We start from the raw sequence: 13,832 nt of genomic DNA, 5'->3' as shown, positions 1-13,832 counted from the left end.
TTCATACCTGAATGAATGAGTGCATTTGAATGAACCAGTTGAGTGAATGGTTCAATAATTAACTCATAATCACTTGTTTCATTCATGAATTATGTTTCTGAAAAAAATTTCAATGAATGAGTCAATGATTCGCTCACTTATTGACACCCCCAATATTTAGTTTTGACAAATTTCCAAACTGACTTCAGAAAAAAATACCATTCAAAACTCTTGAATGAGTTACGTTCAAAACTCCACAGAAAGCCTGTGAATTTAATGACATATTTTGACGAACAGGATGTATGTAGATAATGACATATGTGACTGGACCTCTGCGGGGATTGCCCATGCTATTTTTCAAGAGAATATTGGATTTGCCCAACATTCTGGATAACTGGAATTTAACTGAAAGAACTGCAGATTTATGGGAACACAGCTATCATCATAAACTGGGCAACTGTCCCAGAAACTGTGGGCCAAAACAAACTTCAACTTTCCTCCCAGAAGCTGTATGAAAAAATGAAGGTTCAAAGGGTCTTGTTGCTAAAAATAAGAATCTCCATTTGTGTAACTGGAGGAACAGTAACAGATCAGATTAGAGCAGGAACTCTGCTGGATAATCTGACTAAATTAACCTGGCAAATTAGGTTACTTCAATGAAAGTAAATTGCGTTTGCTCGTATGAACAGATTCTTGTGCTAAAAATGGCACTTACAAATAATTAGCAAACTATTAGTTAATAGTTAATTAAAATGTTATAAACTGTAGTTAATGCATTAATAGACTGTATACAAATAGTGAGTTCTTCATTCATTGTCACTGTAATTAACAAAATATTATTGTTTAATTAGCTCATATAAAGAGTTAGATAATGCTTTGTTAACAATTTATTAAAAGTAAATAGATCTCACTTTAGATTAGGTCATGGAGGGTCTAATGCTATTTTGTGACTTATTTACACCGTTAAAGAGTTGGATTATTATGCTAAACATGGCCAGTATTTCTGTTCCAAATACACTCCTTAAGGATTCAAACAAGTTTTAGATTTTTTTTTTTTCTTCGAGTATGGCCATGTTTACTTACTACCCATTACGCCCGATGGCGTGTGGGGCAGCAACAAAGGTACTCCACTTCTGTCTGTCCTTGGCCATCTTCTGCAGGCTTCCCCAAGTGTGTTCTGTCATTTCTGCCTCTACTGTACGCCTCCAGATTATCCTAGGTCTCCCTCTTCGCCTTTTTCCCTCGGGTGTCCAGAAAAGTGCTGTCTTTGTCAAGTCCTGTTGGTCTTTTGGAAGGACATGGCCAATCAATCTCCACCTTCTCTTTCTGATGATGGTGTTCATATCATCTTGATTGCACCTGTTAAGGAGGTCCTGATTTGAGATCTTGTTTGGCCAAAATATTCTTAGGATCCTCCTTAGGCTTTTTGTGTGGAAGGTAGAGAGTTTCTGTAAGTCTGCCTCAGTCATTCTCCAGCACTCTGAGCCATACAACAGTGTAGGTAACACGCAACTGTGGTATAGCTTGAGTTTGGTGTGTGTAGTGTACTGGCCATGTTTTTTTCCATACATTCTGCAAGTTGTTAAAAGCAGTTCTTGCCTTTGACAGACAAAGTTTAATGTCGGCTCCAGCTCCATGTATGGCCATGTATTACATCAAAAAGGGTGGAATTCCTTGTGTGGGCACTTCTCCCCATCAACGTGCTTCATTCAGGTTACGGGAGCCATCGTCAGCACTACCATTTAGACCACAAAATCAACAAATGTCACTAAAGAAGTGTGTTTTTGGTTGTAAGGGAAAGATAACCTTGTTCAGCTTTCCAAATAACTCAGCGTCAAGGAAACAGTGGATGCAGTCTGTTTTTCCGGAGCAGCAGCGGAGTTGTGCAAGTGTGTTTGTTCCTGCAGGCGGTGAGTGAAACTGCATCTAATGTCTATTTTTTTGTTGGCAATTGTCGCATAATATAAACAACACGAACGTATAGTGAATAGAAAGTTAACCAGGGGTCCAGCGATGATTTTGTGTGTGTGTGTATATCATAGGTGTGTGTGTGCTTTTGAGTGACTCTTTAGCTCCACCCACTGCGCGCCTTCATGAGTTCAGCTGTTTTCAGAAAGAATCGGTACAGCGTATGTGTCTTTTATAAATATGATAAAACTAAAGAGTCTTCGGAGATATGAAGGATGCAATACTACTCTATAGGTACTCAAGATTAACATGAGATTGGCAAAACTGTGTGTCTTATGGCCCCTTTAATTAAGTGCTTTAATCCAACCTTTATTAGACATTAATTTAATTATTATTCAGTGTTCTGGTTCACTATCTTTTTTTTTGTGGGGACTCTCCATAGATGTGGTTTTTATACTATACAAACTGTATATTATATCCCCTTACACTAACCCTACCTCTAAACCTACCCATCACACAAAACCTTTTTCATTTTTACATTTTCAAAAAAACTAATTCTGTATGATTTATAAGCTTGTTTCCTCATAGGAGGCCTCAATTTAGGTCCCCATGGTGACACAAATCCCATTGAGTGCTCCATTCAAGTCCCCACCACCATAAAAAACAAATGTCTTCCCCATAAACCGACCCCTAATCTATACTGATGTATTTTAACGTGATCTTATGAGTATTATATGTAACTAATATTGACTAAATGTATTTATTCATTTATTTTTTTGTGGTTATGTTTAGCTTTGGGGATCGGCGTAATGTATTTGTAAACATTTTAATGAACTCAATTATTAAATTTAATTTTAATGCAAATAATGTCCAATAAAGGTTTGTTTAATTAATATCATTTTCCCATTTTCCATGACCTAATCTAAAGCGAGAACTTTTTACAATTTACAGTTAATATGTTAATAACAGAACATTATTTAACTCTTCATATACGAGCCAATTAAACAATAACACTGTTAAATACAGTATATACAATAAATGAAGAACTCACTATTTGTGTAGTCTATTAATTTATTAACTACAGTTTATAAACTATTAATTAACCCTTTGCAAATGATTTGTAAATAGTTTATTACACTATATTCATTATAAAGTGTTACCGCATTTTGCTCTCTAATGTTTTCTTGACTATAGGAGTTGACATGAAATAAACATGTATGTGTATTTTTTGAATGTGTATCTCCCACCTAAAGCATGTTCTCAGTATGCCATTTTATGGCTATAGAGAATGTAACTTGCATTCAAAATCATCTGACGGGTTTTCAGTGAAGAACAGCAGGGGTCTTTGAATAGAACGGTGGTCTGCATTGAGTATATCAATCTTCCTCAGATTTCTGCAGAATCAAGCACTCCTAGAGATACTTGGAAAGATAACAGGCCAACAAATGAAAATGGCCTCACCACAGGATGTTTTCATACAAAACGCTTAATTGGGAACATTGTAAAACTTGTGCCGGCTGAGCACTGATATTTGTTTAACTGCTGAGATTGGCTTCCACACACAGCTAGAAGTTTAAGCAAGCTGCTTTCATTAAAAAGAAAGAACAAAAAAAAAGTGTTGCATATATTCACAAATGTATTTCAGTCTCTTTGACAGCAACCTAACATGTGACTCTCCAGCCAGTAAGGGCAAAGGGGGAAATGGGTTTATTCATGGAACATTGTTGTGTGATTGTCTTTTTCTAGAGATCACATCACCAATGTAGGCAATTTTAAACAAACTTTTCTTAATTTTCTTCAAACTCATTCTTCCAATCATGGCCGTAGAATACGTGGAGATGCGGGGGCACTTTTAATAAAATGTAAATTCATTTCCCGCACATTTTTCGGCCAAGTGAATTCACTTAGAAGTTTTCATGGGCCAACGTGAATAATTATAGGTTTAAATTCAAAGAGGGAAGATAGTCCATGCATGACCTGATGTTTTATTCTTATCCAAAATGAGGCAATATAGGCATTATGGAGCGCTAAACACGTTCCAGGAAATCCCTTATATGGACAGTCATATTTTTCACTGTAGCTGTATAAAAAGCAGAAACATTTTTGACTGATGAAACGTATAGAAAAAAGCACAATAAAAACATTTGCGACAATATATGGTTTATTTGTGTTTTTCAAGCCATCTCAGGTATTTTATAGCAATTAATTATATGAACAATTCAGTGCTAATTAATATTACAGTATAAACTATAAAAAATATGTTCTGCCTTATTCTGTGAAAAAAACCTCATCAAGCCTCATCAAGTGTTAAGAGTGGCAAAAAAATAAATGCTATAAATTTTTTTTTTTACATTGTATCAAATCCATGACGACTTAATGCACAAGTGTTTGTAGTACATTGACCAATCATAAATTTGTCATTAGGAAAATATAGGAAACATTTAAATAGAATACAAATTATTGGGTATTGTTCAGCAGTGTATTTGAGTTATTAGTCAATAGAAATCAAGAGATAAGAAAAAATAAAACCTGTCAATTAGACAAAGGTCAGAAAAAAACACATCTCAGGTTACGTCTGTAACCATAGTTCCATGAGAAGGCGAACAAGACACTTCGTCATGGAGTTGACGCTATGGGATCTTGATTGGTCAGGTGACTTCACAGGTGCACCGGAAGGGTATATAAAGGTACCTAGAGAGGACCTCGTCAACTTCAATTGTCTGAAGGAAGATGTAAAGGCATGCAGGATATATGGCAATGCGACACATTGTCTCGTTCCCCTTCTCAGGGAACCATTGTTACAGTCGTAACCTGAGACATTCCCTTTCGAAGTGGAACTCTACACTGCATCATGGATTTGACGCAATGGGAATGAAATACCCACTATGCCATACTGAACAAATGCCTCACTGTGCTTGTGAACTGCCCAATAAGCTAAGCTGTAGCCAAAGCATTCCCATAGTCTGAACAGCGTGTATTTAGCAATGGGGATCAGGTTTTGGCATTGTTGCCTTTAGTGGGCTCTCTGTTGTGCTCAAAATTTGTGGGATCATACAGTTGTGCGTGCCCTATCCGATCTAAATTATGAAATTGCACCTCCAGACAGAAAGAAAATAACTTAAATCTGTCATGTGAATTTATTGTCAACAAACTGATGTTAAATCAGTTCTGTGATTGGGCTGGGCCAGTCTTTGGTGGGAGAGACAGAGGGGGTTAAGGTTTTAAATGATGCTGTAATGCAACCTCATAAAAAAAAATTCAGAGACTTTTGGAGTTTGGAGTTTGTTGTCCCATTTATCTGTTTTACTGCGAGCGGAACTGTCACAGTTGATATGATATTTTCCCTCATTGTTTGGGGATGTTCCATCACAAACTCATTTAATAGAGCATAATAATAATAATAATAATAGATGTGGGTGATGCTTCATCTATAAGTCAACGTTTTTATCATGTTCCTTTTGAAAAACATCCAAAATTAGATTTGGAGATTCAGTATATGGTGAACATTGCAAAACTGTCGTTTTCGAGTTGGGCTTTGCCGTTTTTATTAGTTAAAGGACTGATTCACTGGCTCTTAAACATTTAGATTTTTTCATGGGGGGAGGTTCACCAGTTCTTATCTATTCTGATCATAATTCCTTGATGTTTCTTCACTCATTACAGAGTCTGAGTCAACGATTAATGCGATGGATACTTTTTCTACAGCCTTATAACACATTAAAGGAGTTGAGAACCCTGTCACGTGCACCCATGATGGAGCGAAGATGGTGCTTCTGTCTGCAACTGATGTGAGTTGACCAGTGTTGTGCGTGAACGAGTTCAAAAGAACGCGTTCATTGAACACGCTCATTTTTTCGTGAACGTTGAACTGAACGCAACACATTTTTTAATAAAGAACTTGAACGTGAATTAGTTCACATTATGTGTCATGAACGGCAGACATCACTGTAAATGAACGTTGGAATTTGTTTTCCATTGAAAACTGAGTGACATCTGTTTTCTCTTTTGAAACGCAACGAGAGAAAGTTCCTCCCTCCTGTATTCTCGCTGGTGTCGCTTAAATCATGTATCACCAGACAGAAATGGTTTTGACATTGTGTGCGCAATGCATTGCGGGCAACGTAGTGTCCGGCTGAGAATAGTTGAATAGCATACTGGCTTCCGCACAACGTTACCCGTGATGAATTGCAGCAGAGCGGGGTAGGCATAGCAACGCCGCGTAGCAGGCAACGACGAGAGCGCGGAGGGCTAGAGGAGCGAGAGAGAGAGAGAGAGAGAGAGACAGACCAAAGACGAGAGTGAGAGAAAGCGCTGCAATTTAAAAAAAAATGGCTAGTGGAAGTGATGGCACGGAGACGGACACCGATTCTCCTTATGAACATTTAAAACAATTTTACACTCTTGCAAACCAAGACCCCGACGGCAAAAATCTTACCTTTCTGTGTAAGATATGTCCACCTGCGCAGCAAAAACAAGTTAGGACATCAACAACGTCCTTCTCGAATTTGAAACGGCACATTGAGTGAACTTGAACTAGTTCAGAAAAGCTGTGAACTGGCACAACACTGGAGTTGACTATCTGTATGTTATGATTTATTACAATTATTACTAGTGTTGTGGGGCTATTTTTTAAGGGGGGTATGTTAGGGTTAAGTTGTGTTGGTTTGGGTGTTTTGGTTTTTCCTTTTGTTGCAGGTCTTGATTGATGCAGGAATTGAGTGCACCTGTTGCTCAAGCAAGATTGCTCGAGTTGACTGAACAAGAGGTTGTCGAGGCGGCTGCTCAGCGCTTGTTTGGGAGAAGTTTGCCACTACCACGCTCTAATGTTATGTTATATTGTGTTTAGTTTTACATCCATTCATTGGCACTGTCAATACTTCATTTGTTGCATCCACTCACGTGCAAATCATACTGATTGACTCTACTGATATTGACTTTTTGATTATGTTATTTTGGTTAAAAAATATTATGTTTGATTTATTCTGGGAGTCATCTCCCTTAATGGATGACGAATGGATGCATCACCTTGGTGTTCAAGGGCTCGACAGACAGTGGTGCGGAGTGCTAACAAAATCCCGCTATCTCAACAGTTGAAGCCCTTCCTCTTTATTAACAGAGGAAACACACTCGATAAAAAGTGGGTCAACCACTATAATCGACTGAAAAGTGGGGCAATATGTAGCAACTGATTTCATACACATGGAAAGAAATAATAGCTGAGCCAATACTACTGCACTACTTTGATTTATACGATAAGTGAGTGATGACAAATATTATCTCTTAAAGGTCCTGTTCTTCGTGATCCCATTTTTCACACTGTAGTTAGTGTGTAATGTTGCTGTTAGAGCATAAATAATACCTGTAAAATTATAAAGCTCAAAGTTCAATGCCAAGCGAGATATTTTATTTAACAGAAGTTCCCTTTCAAAGCCTACAGCGAACGGCCGGTTTGGACTACATCCTGGTATTTCCTGCTTTAATTATGTCAGTAGAACAGTTTGTCGACTAACCTCCGCCCACAAGAATACGCGAAAAAGGGGGCGTGGTCTGGTTGCTCCCTCGTGGAGAAGAGGAAGTGTTGCGTTCGGTTCGGTTAGGTTGCGTTTGTCGCCCAGACGCTGTTATTTTCATCCCGGAGTCAAATCACCTTTGTTTGGCCTTCAGGGGCTGTAGTTTGAGCGCGTTCATCTCCCTGTTATGGTAAGAGGCGTGACCTTTCCGGGCAATGTACGCTAAGCTGCTGTCGAATCACAACACGGGAACCGCTGGCACAATCAGAACTCGTTACGTATTTCTGAAGGAGGGACTTCATAGAACAGGGAAATTCTCAGGCCGTTTTGAGGACAGTGAAAACAGCAGTATACAGATAAGTAAATTGTGTGAAAAATACTATGTTATATTGCACACTGTAAACACAATCAAAGCTTCAAAAAAACATGAAAAACGGGACCTTTAATATTATCTCTTAATCTCTTATGCTGGAGAGACTTTTTTTGTTATACATGGGGGCAAATTATTCATACAGGAGGGAGTAAACTTGACCCCAACCGCAAATTCTCAAGCAAATTCTCCTTTATTCCCATATTAACGCAGCCCTCCCCCTCTCTCTTTTAGAGAATAACCAATGGACTTTTACCTATGTTGGAGTAATAACCAAACAACCTCTTGTGCCCTAACACCCCTCAATGAGGAGGAAGAGAATAAACCAAGATCAGGACTCTAAGGGTTTGGCTTCTTCTCTTAGCTGAGATGATTTCTTTTAGGTCCCCACTCGGCTTATTGTGAGGTTGCTTACTGCACAGGGCCTCACGCCTCACCAGGGCCTCGCGCAAAAGTAAAGTGACAGCTGACTTGATGATGTAAGTCAAGTCAAGTCAAGTCAACTTTATTTGTATAGCGCTTTTAACAATGCAGATTGTTTCAAAGCAGCTTTACAGTGTTAAACAGGAAAATAATGCAGCATAATGTTATTCAGCCGTCTAGCCATTCTGGAGAAAAAATCTCATCAGTTCATTTCAATTATCATACAGTGACATTGTGGTCTTTAGATCAGTAATTAGAGCAGTAATTTAGTTTATATGGTTAATTTAGTTTAATAATTAGATTTAATTTATTTCGATATTAAGTTGAAAAATGTAGTGTCCCCAACTGAGCACGCCAAGCCAGTGGCAACAGTGGCAAGGAAACCAAAACCCCATCAGATGACCTAATGGAGAAAAATAAACCTTGGGAGAAACCAGGCTCAGTCGGGGTGCCAGTTCTCCTCTGGCCAATTAACAAACAGCGTATGATTATTATTCTGGAAACTTTACAGGTCAGAGGTCATAATAGATCGGAATTTTCGAAGGATCGGAGGCAACACGCCGGAGACGGGTTTATTGAGGATGACATATCGATTTAAGTATCATTAAATTGTAATATTCGAACAATCGGAGTCATCACGCCGGAGACGGGTTTATTGAGGATGCCGTGTCGACGATGCAATTTCAGGGGAGTCTAATTGACACAGTCTCTGCAGACACTTCAGGGTCATGTGTTGGTCATGTCTGGGCGCAGGTCTATGTAAAGCCAATAGTTAAAGTTCATGTTTTTGTCCTTCAAAGTACTATAATAGTTAAAAGACATAGCTAAAAATGTGTATTGTGATGCTGCATTATTCTGCTTGTTAAAAATGCAGTAACTTACAATATTTCTCTGTGCGTGAGACTGTGCATGTGACAGTGATTCATGAGCATGCATGTCAGTCAGCGGTCACAAAAGTTAAAGTTAAATAAGTGTAGCCTAACTTTTACTCACCTTTCGGGGCACCAGTGAGAGCAATGGCACCACAGAACGAGTAAAGCCTACTCTATCTCTAAATCTGAAAACTGCAAAAATCAACGGAATTGTCAGACATCCATTTAGCGCATGTTCACAGAGGAAAACAACTGAAAAATGAGAATGAGAATGCGAACACCCACTTCCCTTAGAAGGGCAAGGGCAGCCTCCGGGACCTTCATGAAGACATGGGTTGTCAGGGACAGCCCAAGGAGGAGGACCTTTACTGATATGACCACCCCTCAAATGCAAAACGTAGGAACAGCCTGTCTCGAGGGAGGATCGAGACATGAATGTACTGCATCTTTCAGGTCGATCGCTGAGAACAAATCTTGGGGCGAACACACTCGAAAATGTGTCTCTGCATTAGCATCTTGAACGGAGGCTTGTGAAGGGCCCAATTCAAGACCGAGGATCAAGGTCGGCCGTAACCGAGTGGGGCCCTCTTTCACATCCCTCGCCAGTAGGACGGCTATCTCCGCACGCAGGATAGGAGTATCCTTGTCCAACACGATCTCATGACAATGCGTATCAATAGTACAAGTGTGCAATCTCGTGGAATGTACACGGCAAAATGAGTTTTGGCGTGCATATGCTACGCAGTTTTTCGCGTGCATATGATACGCACTTTATGGCGTGTATATGACACGCTTTTGGGTAGGGTGAGGGTAGGGGGTGGAGGGTTCGTACGTATAATACGCCATAAAGTGCGTATCATTTGCACGCGAAAAACGGCATACCATATGCACGCCAAAACTCATTTTGCCATATACATTCCACGAGATTGCACACTCGTATTATTTATATGCATTTTCGTGAGATTGGGCTCCCTTGTCTGCCACTGAGGTAAACCGGACACCACTAAACCTGGGAGGATGTCGGGTGAACTGAATCTCACAGCCGAGTCTGATCGTCTGTGTAAGACAGTGAGACGGGCTCATTTTCTCATTAAATGATTTCATTTTGGCTTTATTTATAGCCTACTTATATTTTAAAATTCTTGATCTGTTCTGAATACCGTTAAATTTAAAGGATTTTGTAACGCGTTGTGTCCGGGGGGAAAATAGGGATAGCTCACTTAACTGGAGTTATTGCAGACACGGAGGCGATGGACATTTCTCACACTTTATTCCCAGTGAAACTCGCGTAACAGTCCATCACAAACGCTATACTGTCCACAGCATTACTTAATAAACAAAACAACTTGATTTGAGCAACAGAAAATAACCAGCATACATGCGAGTGCTCGAGGCGCAGTGCACACATACAATGCATTGCAGTCTGCAGACAGTTCAACAAGGAGCGCGCAGCTCTTAAAGGGGCCACGCCATATTCCTGCTCGTTTCAATTTGTTGTGGAGTGAGGGGAACTAAAATAACCTATAGCTATGTTTGTAGAGTTTATAATGTTTGTAGTATATTATAACATTTCGCTTTATTACCGGTATTATTTCTGAATGCAATCAAATGCGACTTACCTGTTTTTTTCAATCAAATGATTAATTGGTTAAAATTCTTGTTGGTTAATGGTTAACCAGTTAATTAACGTCCCATATATAGGCCTAGCTATCAAATTAGTGCAAAATCAACTTTGCGTTGCGAATGCATTAATAGTCAAAAACGATTGTGTGGAAAAGTGCTGAGCTGAATTTTTATGCCATCTATTGGTTTAATGGAGAATACTGTCAAATGGCCCATTGTATACAAGTATTTTTATGCTTGGTTTGACTTGTTTGAATGTAAACGGTTGTAACGGCTCAAACACTACACATTGCTTTGCCTTGTAACGGGAAAATTGGTCAAAGTTTAATCAAAATATATGCAATTAGAAGATTCAAATATAACTACCTATAACTACTTCTAGTTTGGTGGGTAATGTGATTTATCCAACATAAAGTCGGTAACACTTAAGATTCCATTTGTTAACATTAACTGCATTAGTTAACACTAACAATGAACAATTTTATTTTTATTAACTTATGTTGACAAAAATTAATAAACACTGTACAAATAATGTATAAAGAAACTACCAGTCATTCCACATACTAGACGATATATATATATATATATATATATATATATATATATATATATATATATATATATATATATATATATATATATATATATATATATATATATATATATATATATATATATATATATTGCTATCATTATATTATATATATATATATATATATATAACACATACTAGACGATATATATATATATAATTTTTATAAACATTTATAATTGGATTTTAAACGGATTGTGAATATAATGATAGCAATATTCCTCTGATTTTAGCCACTATTAATGAGCAGTAATGTATTGGGCAGGTCAGGTCAGTTTGATGACAGCACTGGGCATGACATTCGCTTGCCTACGCACTGCTTAGACAATACATTGTGAGAGGTTACACAAAACATAAATCAGTAATGCATAAACAAATGGCTCACAATCACAGTCAGAAGTAGTCATGTGAAATGACGACCCATGCAGCTCCTGTACCTTCACCTTTTGTTTGTGAAGACAAGACTCACTTTGACTATTGCTATTGTGTTTGAACTCATCCTGCACAGTTTATTCTACAAACATGAATATATCTCAAACACACACACACACACCGATCAGGCATAACATTATGACCACCTTCCTAATATTGTGTTGGTCCCCCTTTTGCTTTCAAAACAGCCCTGATCCGTCAAGGCATGGACTCCACTAGACCCCTGAAGGTGTACTGTGGTATCTGGCACCAAAATGTGGCTGCAGGTATTTTGGACCATTCTTCCTTGCAAAATGTCTCCAGTTCAGTCAGGTTTGATGGTTTCAGAGTGTGGACAGACTGCTTCAAATCATTCCATAGATTTTCGATGATATTCAAGTCTGGGGACTGGCCATTCTAGAACAGTGTATCTGTGTCTGTGAATGAATGCCTTGGTAGATTTGGAGCAATGCTTTGGATCATTGTCCTGCTGAAACAACCAATCCCGGCGTAACTTCAACCTCTTGACTGATTCTTGAACATTGTTCTTAAGAATCTGCTGATACTGGATGGAATCCATGCGACCCTCAACTTTGACAAGGTTTCCAGTACCTTGGCTTGCCACACAGCCCCAAAGCATGTACCCTCCACCACATTTTAGTAGGTTAAACAGTAGTTAAACAGTAGGGAGCAGGTTCTTCTCCTGGAACGCTGTGTTCTTTTTGCGCCACACAAAACACTTCTGGTTGTGACCAAATAGTTTCATCTGTCCACAGCACATTATTCCAAAATAATTCTGGCTTGTCCAGATGAGCCTTTGCATACCTCAAATGACTGCTTGATGGCAGTACGCAGAAAAGGCTTTTTCCACATCATCCGTCCATTGAGCTGCTCCTTGTGCAAAGTACGCTGGACTGTGGACTGATGTACAATGACTCCACCATCAGCAGCAAGATGTTCTTGGAGCTCTTTGGAGGTGGTCTGTGGTTTGTCTGTGACCATTCTAACCATTCTTTGCCCTTTGCCTTTCAGATAACTTTTTTGGCCTGCCACATCTTTCCGGCCCTCCATTTTCGAACTATATTTATAATTGTGGAGACTGAGACCTTAAACCTTTGTGATATCTTTTTGTATCTCTCTCCTAATTCATATTGATGAATTATCCTAATTTTCAAGTCATTAGGGAGTTCTTTTGAGGTTCCCATGTTGCTACTTTCCAGTAGAGAATCATAGAGAAGCACAACTAGCAATTAGCCACTAAAAAACACTATAAAGTTCAGCTAATTCCATTTAATATAAATTTTAACTATAATACATTTTCATATGATTATAACTAACATGTCTGAACTACATTCACGTATATTCTCTTATGGTATTATTTCCATAATAAATACACTTTTTAAAAGTATGTTCTTTTTCACAGGGGAAGGCCAAGTCTATCTTCAAAAAACAACGAAACAGGAAGTTTTACATCTTAATAGTTCAACCCTTTGCCCTCTGAATATCCCGGTTGGCACATCCTCCTCTGTAAATTCCCTATTGCAAAAGATGGGATGAATTTAGTGCTCCGTCAAATAGAGCACCGGTTTAACGCAACAATCCCCCGTGAGATGCAGTCAGAGCGCATTTACCCGATCTGATGAGTAATACACGGGACTGAGAGTGAAACGGTGACATACACCGTCCTGCCCCCTCTGTGTTATGTGTCGCTCAATTCTCAAGGGATTTCCTGAACCAAGTTGTGTTTAACCAACAACAGTTGGCAAACGAACTAGCAGAGATGATTAATTCAGTTGACAGATGACATCTAAACACAAAACAAACAGCTCACTGATAAGAGCCTTGACTGATGCCTCCCTAGTAAACGAGTGTGAGAGCAAAACTGTGTTGTTTCTGTGTGACATGTCACATCCTCCCTGTGGTTGCAGAAACTCATGGGCCGGGCTTAATGAATAAGAGATTATTCATAATAAAAGATGATATGGATGTCAAATGTCAATGCTGTGACTAACGATTACGGTTTTAAAAGACAGTAAGGGGGTTGATTGCAAAAGACAAACTTGCCCATATGATGAAATGTCACTTTATTCTTAAGACAATGGTGTTGTCTAATTTACACTATCATTTAAAGTAAGATTTTTGTA

The sequence above is a fragment of the Gobio gobio genome (genome assembly GCF_949357685.1).
Source record: "Gobio gobio genome assembly, chromosome: 6".
NCBI classification, from domain to species: domain Eukaryota; kingdom Metazoa; phylum Chordata; class Actinopteri; order Cypriniformes; family Gobionidae; genus Gobio; species Gobio gobio.
The sequence above is the reverse complement of the archived record's forward strand: the minus strand, read 5'-3'. Positions refer to the sequence as shown.